Source organism: Miniopterus schreibersii (assembly GCF_964146895.1).
Source record: "Miniopterus schreibersii genome assembly, chromosome: 17".
NCBI lineage: Eukaryota > Metazoa > Chordata > Mammalia > Chiroptera > Miniopteridae > Miniopterus > Miniopterus schreibersii.
In genome coordinates, this window is record NC_138117.1 from 25,784,024 (window position 1) to 25,796,532 (window position 12,509).

General features: G+C 42.4%; 1 protein-coding gene across 5 annotated transcripts in view; it reads left to right on the forward strand.

Annotated features, from left to right (window-relative positions):
* Positions 1-288: 288 nt before the first annotated feature.
* Positions 289-12,509, forward strand: part of SULF1 (sulfatase 1) — a 136,632-nt gene continuing 124,411 nt past the window's right edge. For 3 of the 5 annotated variants that reach the window (XM_081117328.1, XM_081117331.1, XM_081117324.1), the window contains exons 1-2: positions 289-615; positions 11,293-11,377. The gene's annotated coding sequence lies outside the window, so the exon portion shown is untranslated. The remainder of the gene's footprint in view (positions 616-11,292; positions 11,378-12,509) is intronic. The other 2 variants (XM_081117329.1, XM_081117325.1) reach the window with 2 other exon arrangements.

The window sequence follows — 12,509 nt, forward strand, 5'->3', positions numbered from 1 at the left end:
CGGTGCAAACTGCTCCTACATTAACACTTTATCAGGATGTCAAGATGAATCTTTAATTTCAGGGGCGGGGAGGGAGGGCTCGCAGAGAAGATTGCCCTCACTGGGTCGGCAGGAAAAGATTTTTAGGGTTTCTGTGCATCCCAGGGAGGGTCCCAAACGTCCCCGGAGAGCCCAGGGAGTTGTGAAAAGTACCGCACAACTGGCCACCAGGAGAATCCGTTCCCTCCACCTTCTCCCTGGCACCTCCCACTTCTCTTTTTATAGCAGCCCTTTCTCCGAGCGAATCTCAGGTTACTTGGCCGGGAGTTCTCAGACCTCCAGTCGCAGCCCTGCCCTCAGCCCCGGCCGGGAGAGGCACCAGCCCCAGCAATTGGATTGGGCAGCCCGTCTTGACACACCGCGGCGCTGAGTGCTCCAGGACGTGTTCCACCAGATGGTTGGGGTTAGTGTGTGTCATCACGTTCGAGTGGGGATTAGGAGCAGGAAGGCTGCCTCGCTGGAGCTGTGTGGTCTCCTGCAAGGGAGAGTTGCAGGCATCAGGACGACTTTGCTCGTGGAACAGGAGGAGGCATTCATTTTCTGCAGCCCCAAGAAAAGCAGGGGGTTTTTTTCCAGGTAAAGTCAAAGAATGCCTCTCTCTCTTTCTCTCTCTCTCTCTCTCTCTCTCTCTCTGAATGGAATGCTAGCACAGCGCACTTGTCAAAGCCAGTTGTTACTATCTTCTCAATGCTGCTATTGTACGGCTGACAGATAACAGGGGACGGCGCTTGTGCTTGGCTGTCTTTGCAGAACTAACACTCCTCCTGCTTCGCTCTCGAAGGTGTAGCTAAGAAAATGCCTCTTGGAGCCGTGTTTGTGCCCTTTAACATCCTCGTTGCAGACTCAAAACGGGAGTTCTACATTGTTCCTAAAGGATGGATGAGGCCAAGAGAGCCTTTATTTTAGCGTTGCAAAATAAAAATTCACTTTCAAACTGTTGCATTTTACTACTCCATTTATAAAGCTTCTTGTCAGGGACTGTTCCTGAGTGGTTGACAGAGATGAAATGCTTTCTTAACCGATCTTTGCAATGTTGATTATGTCTGATTTATGACAGCCCAAAGTGTTTTCAAACCTTTTTGGAGATGGGGCTCTGAAGTTTGAGAACTCCTTAAGAGCGGCGACGGCCCTCTGAGCAGCTGATAGCGTAGCTTTAAAACAAAAATGCTTGGAGCTAGAAGAGAAACAGCAGAGGAGGAAGTGGGAACATGCTCTTTAACTTAGCCCTCAGCAGCTGCAGGGGAGCAGTGGGCGGTAATTCATTTGCAGATCTGTTTGTGAAAGTTTTACAAGTCATTGCAAACTGCCGCAGCATCTCCGTAATGGATCATTAAAGTCACTACATTTATGGGTTTTAAATGGCCTATCTGAAGTGTTAATTAAATGTAAATAGATTTTCTGGCTTGGTTATAAACAAATGTGTTTTTTTAAAAAAAAGGTCTTAATTATAAATTAGTCATTGGAAATGAATGGTCATCAGTGCCTGAGCCACAGAAAATGAGTTGTCATCGTGTCTGTGAGGAGCCAGTAACCGACTCCCTCTGCCCAGAGCACCCACCAAAATTAAATCGAACTGAATACAACAGTGGGGTTTCTATACTATGCTCAGTGTGTGGTATAAAGAAGGCCTTTGGCATGGATGCCCTGTGTTTACAGGGATCAAAAAATAAAATTTCCAGTTTTTAAACGTTTGATCAAGCTAAGGGAGTCGGTGAGCTACTCCTTTTGCTCCCTAACAGACTTGCCTTCCTCATCAATATTCATGTACCTGTGGTGCTCAGGACTCTGGCTCCCACCGGACTTGCACATTTGGTGGAGAAACCCAACACTATTCTCACCCACTGCAGGTGAAGAGACTCAATGAATAATACTGTCTATAAGCTATTCTGAAATAGGAGCTGGTTAATAGGTTGTATAACAGGATTTATGGCTCGTGCTTTGTGATTTTTATATTCATCTGAAGAAAGGTGCCCGTAAAATTATGTTTCAAGTTGCATTATACATACTTTTTACAACCAGGCAGTCGATGTGTTGAATTCCCTTTTTAAAAAGTTATGATTCGAACACTATTTTAGTGGAGTGTTCACTCGTGATTCAGAATGTTCTCTGGTTATGGTCTCAGCAGTTCAATGAGAAAACAGTTTCATAAATAACCAGGCAATTACTATGACTGAGCATTATCGGATTCCCAATATTACAAAACCAAAATAGGACTCAGTTCATAAGCTGAAATCTTTTAGAATTCCAGTCATTCCATTTTGGCTTTACAATGGAACTGGGGTTTTAAAAAATAAAGGCAGAAAGGCAAATGACTGGCCCACGTTGTAGCAGGGTTAGGACTACACGCAGCATGTGGCGGGGCTAGTGCTGACTAGTGATGTCATTTTTACCATCGCAGAAATATTTCAGGAGAAAAAGTTCCTCCTCACAGATGGGCTTCTCCGTGAGGTGTGGCATGATGGCATCTAACAAAGGCAAGTCGCTGTTAGCCACAGGAGCCCCACAAGCATATGTTGCTAATGTTGCAGACTGACCACCAGGCCACCTGCCCCGGATTCTGACAATATGGGAGAACCTCCAATCCCCACCCCAGGCCCAGGTCAGTTACATGCTGGACTAGGCGAGATGGAAACAAGCAAGGAAGTGCTAAGGAACAATCAATTCACACCTTGAGAAGGCTAAGTTGTGTGTGAGTGCCCCTAATGTGAAGTCACTGAGCAACACTTACAGGGACTGCTTGAAAGACAGTGCCCACAGGGCAATCCCAGTGTCTTGTCACATTCTGAATCGACCGTTCCAGATGGTACACATTCAGAGACATATTTATGGTGACTTCTGCATACCTTGGTTTGACATTTGGTTTCTTCCTGACAGCACTTGGGCTGGTAACACACATGAATTTCCCATCAATACTCCAACAGCTGTAAAAGTGTTTGAGCACCGGGGATCTCTGGCTCAGGGAGTGAAGAACAACTGGGGTGCAGATCTCAGCCTACACTATCAATGCGTCCAGCTATTGTGGCGAGCAATAAGGGGACACATCCTCAAGGTGAAATGTGATCTGAAAGCCAGATTCATTAAGTTACACAATCCATGTTTATGGTGGAATGGAAAACTAGGATACATTAATCCAGGTAGTCATGGAACTCAAGGTAAACTATGAGTAGGGGCCTTCGTCAAAGAACTAAAAGGCTTCTACTAAGTTTCTTTCTAAGGAAATTTATGTGATTTCAGGAACATTGTTGTAGTCTTCTCCATTGTAATAGGAGAGATAGTGGCAAATGTGACACTGCATTTTTTTCTTAAGTATACCTGTATATCTATGAGAATGGATAGGAGCTTGGCTCTTTCGTGTTTTAGATAAAATGCTTTATTTTTTAAAGATCTGTGAAACGAATTTCTGAGACTGAGTATTGAGCTTTTCCCAGCCACTGCCATGTGGATGGGGCCAACCAGTGGGTCAGGTCAGACATCTGGTCCTTTTTCCCCTGTGCAATATTTTTGTGTGGAGAGCACAGAGCAAACTTAAGGGGATTAAAATTTTTAAGAAGCTGATTTTAAATAGATTCTTATTTTTATTATAATGATTGACTTTGAGAGAAAAAAAAGAGGCTCATATATGAAATTAAGATTTGGGTCATAAGGTAAACTTACCTACTTTAGGTTAGATCCATGGGGGGAAGTGGTATTTGAAAGAAGATATATTTTGGAAAAAGCTGGTCCTGATAGGTTTTCTATTTAAAATATTTTCAGTTCTATCTCAATATGCTGGGAACGAGAATTAGCCTGGTAGCTTTTTTTTCCCCCTTCTCACCCCCATAGCTAATCTGTCATCAAATTCTGTGAGTCTTCCTTTCAAACACCTCCCACATCTGGCCCACAGCTACCGCTCCAGTGCAATAAGCATATCACACGTGGCTCATTACAACAGCCTCCTAACTGGTCCACTGCCTCCATTTCCCTCTTCGGTCCACCATGGCAGACTGAACTTCTCAAAACACTTCTTCCATCAAAGCATTTCCCAGCTGAGAAGTCCCTCATGGACCTCAGTACCCATAGGATGAAGTATAAATTTCTCAGTCTGATGGCCTGGCCCCAACTTTTTGACCGTATCTCCCACCAAATTCCTATAGCAACAGCAATCCCCCCTTCCTGGTCTCTTCTCTAACACTTAGCCACTCTAGTTTTCTATCTGGTTGTCTGCAAAATAAGAATTTACCCTCATGTACATGGTTCTTTCTAATTCTCATCACTTCTACATACACATCCTTCAAAGTTTCAGCTTTAGTTCCACCTCCTCCAAGAAGCCTTCCCTGACTACTACATCTCCTGATGATGTTTTCCTTACCTTGAAGCTGACCATTAGTTATTTATGGGTTCCACTTAGTACAATCGCCTTGTTTTTTGTCCTACTTTCTACTTTGCCTCTTTATCCCTTGACTCCTCAGGTAGAGTGAAGACTCCTAAAACATGGACTGGCCTAGTCCACATTTGTGCCCCACAGGAGAAACTCATAAATGTGTGTTGACAAGCTCACAGGGACATTCAAACAGCCCAGGCACTTTTCCCTCTGGTTCCACCTATGAGAGGAAAGAAAACAAATGATGAAACTTGGTTATATTTTGGAGTAGCTTTGGAAAAATGCCACTTAAGCAGAATGTAAAATTATTGCCCCAGATTAAGTTTGTGTACTATATGAAAAATCCTTATCTATTTCAGTTTTCTCTAACTATGGTAGAAATTATATCTATTAGTTGCCCTTCCATGTTATATAATTTCAAATTTGATTTTGGAAGCAGGAAAGTACAGTCTTTGGGTTGAGACAGACTGGTGTTCTAATCCAGGGACCGCCTCTCACTAACTGTGTGGCTGTGGACCGGTGACTTAACCACTCAGCTCCCTGGTCTGTAAAGTGGAGACAGGAATACATTCCTTGGGGATGTTATGCAGAAAACGCACTAAGCACCTGGCTTAGCGCCTGTGCAATAAACGGAAGAGAAAGGTTGGTAGTGCACACAGAGCTAGAGACCTAGGTTGCATGAATGTGTTCACCTCAGTTATGTCAATCATTAATTCTATCTATTTATGGTGGGTCTTTAGCCATTTCTTCTGCTACCAAAGGCAGGGGGGTGGGGAAGAGAAAGATCAAGAGAGTGAAAAAAGGAGAGAGAAGGAGAGAGAGAGAGAGAGAGAGAGGGAGGGGGCTGCTTTGGGCAGTTAGGGATTTGGAGGAACTGAGTTAATGGATCTGTAGGGACAATGGTGACAGTTGAATACACTTTGCTGGGAGGAGCAGAGTCCTGGGTCCCGCATGAAAGGATTATAAAGAGCAGGCGCTGGGCTGCGGTGCTGGGGAAACAAAGGACTGAGCTGTGGACCCCAATGGGGAGCGGGATTCGCCAAAGGGTCATGTGCTCCTCTTCCTTCCTCCCGGCTCACTATTTAGAAAGAAATAATAACTTGGCAAAACATTGTGGAGAGTCAGGTCAAGCTTCCAGAAGTAATTGGTAAAGCAAGATATCATTTAGACAAAACAAGGGGCTTGAACCTTTGCGGTCCTTCACCTCCAAACCGAATTTAACAAAGAGCTGAAAGCAATCAGCCTGAGCCGGTCTGTTCCCAAACTCGGCACCCACCATCAAACATGCTTTCAATTCGTGGCCTTTCCCCACAAGGGCAGCTGGCTGAGAAATCACCTCACAAAGCCTGAATGCACCGAGCAAATAGGTCCTTGGACACTGGTCATTCAATTTCAGATTTCAGGATCTTGGGGTAGATCAAAGGATATTCTTTCTGATCCTGATCATCTGGTCTGCACCTGCCCCAGGCCTGGGACAGGAAAGAAACTGAACTCCACAAGGATGAAGGGCAAGGCTTTCCGAAGATCCCTCCCTCTCCCCAGCAAACGTGTCTATAAACCTTTCAAAACCAAGCACTGAGAGTTATGTTGCTTGTCTCCTCTTCAGCGGTAGCATCTAAACCAGCCCTCTTTGTCCTCAAAATATGTGATCCAGGAACTACTATACAATAACGCGTTAAAAGTTTGTTAATTAAAAAAATGTGGCTCTCCTCTTTGCCTTCAAAGGTATATCTTTTTCTAATCTGAGTTTTTCAACTATTCAGCCACAGATGGCAGGAAGCTATTTCTACATTTTCTAAAATGTGAATCGAAGAGACCAGGACATGTCACTGTTTAACAGTAGTGGGGGAGGTGAGGGTGATATTAAATTGCAACGATGAATAAATGAGCAGTCACATCATGTTCCTGGGTAAGAAATCTTCATTGGAAAAGGGAGACTCTCCCAAAATTAGTCTACACAGTTCATGTAATAGTAATTAAATTCTCACACAAGGCTAGTGACTGGCGGGGGGAGCAGAGTTTGGGAACCAGAAGAGCCCAGATGGCTCTGGTTGAAAGTAAAATAAAGATGTTGAGTTTCATCTGGATAATAAACCCATGAGCAAGCCTAGACACTTTTGCAAGAGAAGGGAGCCATGGTAACAAGGGGGCTTGTTTTATCACATATCCAAGCATGTTACAACACTATGATTATTGAATTTTCTGTTACTAAGCAATTGACTCCGATGTAGAGTTTCCTCTGCCTTTGTGTATTTTTGCTTTCATTGTGTCCCCTTCAGTTTCACCTCCAGCATTTGTTGGCATTGTCCACATCTTCAGTTCAGCTACAAACTGCTGTTGCTAGATAATAGTTATATTGCTGCAATTAACTGAAACCCCGAACCAGCAGCTTATTACTTTGTGTTGTGGTTTTTCCCAGCTGCAAATAAGGCTACTAATAACTATATGCAACTTGTCCATGTCATAAAACACAGAAAAGGCCTGAAACAGGCGTGTCTGAAGAGCTCAGGAAAATCCTTCTGAATCCATTCCCTTGATGAAAGATGCCCAAAATATACCAATGTGAGCATCGTCCCATTTTTCTGAGCAATAACAGAATATTCCTAATAAACAAAACAGATATCTGAATTATAGAGAGTTTTGTTTACTGTTCAATTTTGTGGTATGGCCATATAAGTCAGAGGCAACATCTGCTATATTAATTTAAAATAAAACTGGTTAGACCCTTATGAGATATCCCAGAGTCATGGTAAGAAATCATTAATTGCATGCCGAGTGTGCATCTATTGATAAGTTAATTTAGAAGTGTACACCTGTGGATTTATCTTCAAACTCATATCACTAATGGGGCTTAACACCAAAATCACCTTTCTGTAATATAACATGTCCTCTGAATAGACTTCCTGCCAGTTTAAAGCCTCCCCCTTAACCCTCACCTGCCAATAATCAATCTTCCCCTAAATAGAATGGCCTAGTAAACAGATGTGCTTGGCGTTGCGTCCAGAAATTCGGAAAACTTCAGCTTTTAACTTTCATGTAAAAGAAATGCATCCCAGAAAAGAGAGGCCCCTACAAATCATGTTCCTTTTTTCCTCTTGAGAGCTTCATGCTGCTAGAAGAAAGGAAAGTGTTCTGCATACAGCAGATGAAGAAAAGCACAGGATGCGTAATATTTTTTATTTGAGACACCTAGAGGCTTCACATGTGTTATCACCTTCCTTTTCATATGTGACATCTATATTTAGTTAAAGAGACTTGGGGGAATATACTCTATCAAACAGCTTAAATTACTTTTTAGCAGTTGAGTTGATGCCCTAAGGAATAATGTGCCTTCTAAATAGAATCAGGGCCAAAAGGGACAAGCTTAAGAAAACTCCATCAATGTGTTAATGCATTTATCCCACATGGATTCGAGCACTTCCTGTGTAGGTATTTCTGTCCTAGTGCAGAGAGTAATACAAAATAGTACAGGACACCCTGTTGGCTCTGAAGGTGTATCTAGTTTAGCTGTGAGGGGAAGACATGAACACAGGACAGTTCTTAGTAATTATGAAAAGAATTTTGTGGTTAAATATCTATTATTAGTACTCATTAAACAAAAGGGATGCCAACAGAGCCCCCTATTGGAGAAGCTGGAACCTGAGCTGGGCAACACCTTGCTCAATGAACCAGAGCAGTGGTTCATCTCCACCTATAAACTGCATGGGGACAATTTATTTATCATCTTTTTCACTGTTTCCTTCTCTATACGATGGTTATCACAAAAAGCTGCTATAAAGGTAAATAAGGTAATAAAAATAAGATGCTTAGCACAGAGCATAGACCACAGTCAACGCTCAAATAGCTGTATTTTTTCCCACGTGAAAAGAATGGCTTGGGCTAGGGCTTGGAGTTAACTGAATATGGCATTTTTTGAGACCCGGTATTTTTTAATCAGAGGCTTGGCAGAGATGCGGTTTGGGAACACAATGGAGGGAGGCACTGGGCAAAGAGAAGAGCACGGAGAGCAGGAGGGTTGGGAGAAAGGAGCAACGGAGGACAAGGGAGAGGGAGAAGGAGCATGGGCCTCCTGTTATCCGTGAGCCGAGGGATCCCTTTCCCCCCTGGTGCTGGGGGCGGAGTTCTTCCCATGTCTCCAGACAGGGAATTTTCTGAGACTTGCACGGGAGAAGGAGTGATTTTTATTTGCGGGGAATTACATCTTTGCATTTCTAAAGCCCCATTTCCCTCACTCCAGTCCTGGAAGAAGTGTAGCTGGGGATTTTGTAGAGCTAAAAGCAAAGCCAGTGTCCAGGGATTCTGCTCCATGTTGCAAGCAAGTCCAGTTCAGCATCAGGCTAACTGCAGTCCTTTAGTCCATTGTATGTGGGGTGCACGTGGCTGTGGGCCTTGAGGGCGAATGCAGGGGAGCCAAGAGAGCTTGCCCCCTGCAACAGGAGCCCCAAGAAAACCAAGAGAGAGCCCAAGAGCAGCCAAAGAGCAGGAGAGAGAGAGTGCCTTTGTTCAGGGAATTAAGTATCCCAATTTCACAACCCCGCAGTGATCACACCCACTCTGGCCAATGACCCATTCCCAGGTGTGACTGACAGGAATCACCTTTCCAAAGTCACCCCAGCTTTACTGGGCATGAGTCCATATCCCCTCCATTGGACCCCTAAGGAGTGTAAAGGTGCAGGTTCTGGGCAAAGCTGTCCAAATGACATACCCACAATATTTGGCCTTCCCTTTGTTCCTTTCTTGTTATCAATAACTAGGCTACTAAACGGTATCACTCTGGCACCTCTACTTTGTGTCATTTCCTACTTTATGCATGTCCTGTCATAGCTAAGTTAGGTCAGATTCTAGAGTGTTCTGAAACAGTGGGTGCCTTAGGAGGTTTAAGCACTAGCGTTTTCAGGAACAGAGAGAGGTAGACATAGACATAGACGTAGACGTAGGCATTGACATAGACATAGACACAATTGGGAGGGCATCAAAAAAATTTTAAAGCTAAAAAAAAAAGTTGCCTAATCTCATTGATGACACTGAGAATGAGGAAAGGATGGATGTAAGAAATATAATGAAGAAATAAAAAAAAATATCAACAACTTGGTGATGGGTCAAATAGAGGAAAAAGGAAGATAAGTGACATATGGACATTGAAGTATCGAACCCAGGAAACAGGAATGGTGACAACGCCTAAGGAAAATGGGTGCAGAATTTCATTTTACAACACCATAAATTTCCAAAGTGACAGTAGTCTTTATGGAACAGATGTTTATATGTTATCTGTAAATTAATAGCCATGCTTGGGATAAATTTATAATACAAATATGGTAAACATATGTATATATAAATGTTTAATAATATAATTTAAGCAGGTAAAATCTAATTTTCTGATCACCAATGGACATTAGAATACACAACTGTGATTTTTTAATGACATATTCCTCCTTAGATTTTAAAAAAAAAGATCTTTTCTCAGATTAAGAAAATGGCTGACTAAATAATTCTAGTGTTTTTAAACTTTGGGGAAGCAATGAATTTTCAAGTCAGAACAGCAAAGTACTTCCACTAAATACCTATCATTCTCTTCTTTCAACTAAGAAAATGTTGGTGGTGGAGAGGGACATATAATTTAAAGAGAGTCTAAGGGCAAGAAGAGATGAAATATTTAAGTTGCTTCTGCTCATAACCCTTCAGCTTATAAGAAGTTGGCACCCATTTGCAGAATATATGAATAACTTATTTTACAAATGATTCAGGCACTCCCTTCTTCACGCACCACAGAAATCATTTCTAATTTTGAGGGTTGAACAAGCTTTCCCTACACCCCTGCTTTTCTTTCTGTTCCCTCTTGCTTGGCCCTAGTCTTTTACTTCTTTCAGCCACACTTCATTTTAAGATCCTCTTCAATATGGGAAAGCCATTTTTTACTCCTCTCATTATACAATTTTATTAGAAGTCAAAGATTGTATTTGACATTTCAAACTCTTGCACTAGATGTTGGGGGGCAGCATGATTGAAAGAATATACTGCTTGACTCAGCAAGATTTAGAATTCAAATGTAGTCTTACTTCTAAGAGTCTGTGGGAATAGCATTGACCTGTGGAGACTTGACTATTTTGGTTCCTCAAAAGAGACTTGGGTTCTGTTCAAGTTCTTAATGAAGACTCTGGCCTGATTTGTTTTACTCAACTGAGTTTTCTGAACCATGCTCCCTGGTTCCTATGGGAGAGATGCCAGCCTAAGTATCATTACCTGAAATCTATTTCTCATTCAGGGTTGCCACCCATGAGGGTCTAATTGGCGTGTGCCAGTTTATATTTGGAAGCTATTAATGGCTAATGACTAAATTGGTAATTCTTGGAACATTCAGTTCAAGAAACCAAGGGGGAAAGATATACACAAGTTAGAGCAAAGAACATCGTTTGCAGCAAGCACAAAAGTTGGGCTTAGTGCTGAGCTTAGTATTAGGTCAGATCTCTTCATCTGGTACCTACTTAGGTCAAACAGCCTAATGTGCTCGAGTGGAGATTAGGATGTGGACCGTGAGCTGATATTCCTAAACTGCTTAATTTCAGACTGTCTAAATTTAGATTTAAATTCTGGATTCTACTCATACATGGCCAACCGTCTAGACCCATCTCATAGGTACTTCTTGAATTGAAGAAGCGTGGTCCTTGTAAGAAAAGAAAAATAAATAAGTGGAGAGGAAGAGGTGGAAAAAGATTACTGATGCAGTCAAAACATGTTCTGTCAGAGAGTCACTCTTTTGACACAAGCATAGGGATAAAAAAGAAAAAAACAGAGAAAATGAACTATATGCTTCATGTATAGTAATTCTTATTCTCTAGCTATTTTGCTCCAAAAACAGCCATCCATTGATGTGCCATTCTGGTCCACCCCCACAGTTGTCTCAGAGGTGGAACTGGAGGTGTTCCTGTCACTACCCCTTCGGAAGCTTAGGACACCCACTGGACACCTCATTGGCTTCAGGTAAATCATATTTCATGCTGGACAAACTGTAAATTAAAATGTTACTAGCAGTGAACGAAAATTTGCTGAATAATGGGAGTCATGTTATAGTTAGGGAAAAGACGCAGGGTGGCACAGTGGAAAAAACGTTGGAAACCTGGGATCTAGAACTTGGTTACCATTAAGAGTGTGATATTGAGCAGATCAGTTCACCTTTAGGGAATATGGCCCCCACCAACCTCTCTGCCTTTGTTTTGCCGCTCCCTCCATCTAGATTCTCTTCCACTTGGGAACTCTGTTCTTTCCTTAAGACAAGCCTAGAGAAATACGGCATCCCCTCGAGACTAAGAAGCATGGTGGGGGGAGGGGAAGGACTTGAATCCAATTCTGCATCACTCATGCTTCTAAACTGAGCTTTATACTTTATCTCTTTCTCACATACCACTGTTAAACTCACCTTCCCTTAGCATTGCCGCATCCTGTCATTCTACTGCTCTAAAATAGCTGTCTCCCAATTGCCTGCAGCACCCAGTCTAAATAAAATACTAGCATTTAAGAACCTGAGTAATCTCTTCCACTATAACCACCCCGCCTCCCCTCTACACTTTCTGTCTGTGCTTGACTAAGCTGGTCCAGCATCTACTGACTTGACATCACTCACTTACACTACTAAGCATTTGCTCACACTGATTTCTAAAAGGGCTGGGCTGCCCTCCCATCATGGTTCTGAATGTCCAAATCTCATTACCTCCATGGAACTTTGTTTTCCTAACAATTCCAACCATCACTAATTTCCTTCTCATAGGTGCTCTCTCACCACTTAAAATCTTGTTATATAATTTTAGCTCTTAACTAGGTACAATTTTGCATATATTGCCATTCTTCATAGATTTTTAAAGGCCACTGGGATAGAAAGTTGCGTTTTAGTCATTGAGAAATTTTAGGAAACCAATCAGCAACTAATCCACTGCTCACCAGGCACTTCTTTTGACAATGTAGAAGGCACTATCTCATACACTGGTTCTCTGGCTTAAATTTTTTTTTTCTTCCATCTTCTATCCACATCGCTCTCTGGGGCTGAATTTGAGCCAGCTGGATTCAAACAGATTCAGACAGACAATAAGCCCGCTAGAATTCCCACCTGCCTTGATTA